This window comes from Gossypium arboreum, chromosome 9 (genome assembly GCF_025698485.1).
Source record: "Gossypium arboreum isolate Shixiya-1 chromosome 9, ASM2569848v2, whole genome shotgun sequence".
In the NCBI taxonomy this organism is placed as follows: Eukaryota; Viridiplantae; Streptophyta; class Magnoliopsida; order Malvales; family Malvaceae; genus Gossypium; species Gossypium arboreum.
In genome coordinates this window covers 13,078,256-13,079,699 of record NC_069078.1, presented here as the reverse complement: position 1 = coordinate 13,079,699, position 1,444 = coordinate 13,078,256, and the positions used below count along the sequence as shown (strand labels likewise).

General features: G+C 52.3%; 1 pseudogene; it reads left to right on the top strand.

Moving 5' to 3' along the window:
- The window catches only part of LOC128281344 (28S ribosomal RNA), a 2,922-nt pseudogene extending 2,422 nt beyond the window's left edge, over positions 1-500 (top strand).
- Positions 501-1,444: the final 944 nt, after the last annotated feature.

Genomic DNA, 1,444 nt, shown 5'->3' with positions numbered 1-1,444 from the left:
TCATTGTGAAGCAGAATTCACCAAGTGTTGGATTGTTCACCCACCAATAAGGAACGTGAGCTGGGTTTAGACCATCATGAGACAAGTTATTTTTACCCTACTGATGGCCATGTTGCAATAGTAATTCAACCTAGTACGAGAGGAACCGTTGATTCGCATAATTGGTCATCGCGCTTGGTTAAAAAGACAGTGGCGTGAAGCTACCATGCGCTGGATTATGACTGAATGCCTCTAAGTCTGAATCCGGGCTAGGAGTGACGCACGCACCCGTCGCCAGATTGCCGACCAGTAGTAGGGGCCTTTGGCCCCCAAGGACACGTGTCGTAGGTGTAGCGACCGCGACGGACAAGTCGCGGGCGCCTCCTTGGAGCGTAATTCCGACCGAGCAGCGGGTAGAATCCTTTGCAGATGACTAAAATACGCGATGGGGTATTGTAAGTGGCAGAGTGGCCTTACTACCACGATCCACTGAGATTCAGCCCTTTGTCGCTTTGAGTCGTCCCTCCCCCCATCTCCCTTCCGATCCCCCTTGTTCTTTTGCACGTCCTGGCCCTAGGGTCCCTAAGTGGGGGAACTAGTGTAAGGAGTTAGTTAAACACTTGGCCGTGCCGCCCCCTCAGGAAACATGGCACAATGGGGGCCGTAGTGGTGCGGGTGCGAGCTCCCAACTGTTGGCGGTTCTGGCACTTGTTCAATTTTCTGCCGTGCCGTGCCATGCCATGCCATCATGCCATACTTCATTCGGCTTCTTGTATTTTTTTTGGGCCAACAGAAAAAATTTCTAAGTTAAACACCTGGCAGTGCTGCCCCTCGGGAAATATGGCACAACGAGGGTTGTGGTGGTGCGGGTGCAAGCTCCCAACTGTTGGTCACTTGTTCAATTTTCTGTCGTGCCGTGCCATCAGACATCTCGAACACTGTCCTGTTTGGACATCCAAACTCCGTCCTGTTTGCACATCTGAAACTGTCCTGTTTGCACACATGAATGTCAACTAGTAGCACATTGACCGAGTTTTTTTAACTCTTTAGAGGGGAAGTGATATTGAACAACTAGGGGTTATCCAGGGCACTGCCCACACCCATCGTATGCCCAGACGTCGGTGCCCCCCACCATCGGTTAGGTTCCAAGCGGTGCTCCGACGATCCATTCCAGCGATGATCCAGTGAGCCATCCTGCGATATACAAAACGGGGTAATGAGTCCCTCCCCAATCCCAAAAGGTAGAATTCAGATACTGTTACATGTTCGGTACCCAATAATGAATGAACCATCCCAAAGCTAGAATTCAGATACCGTTGCATGTTCGGTACCCAACAATGAATGAATCGTCCCTGTCCCTCCCCTTTTGCAACAAGAGCCCCCGGCACCTTTGGCCCCGCGGTAGCCTCGTACACTGTCGGCAGCGTGTGCCATCCCGTGGTGCGGGGCCATCGGGCACCACCGG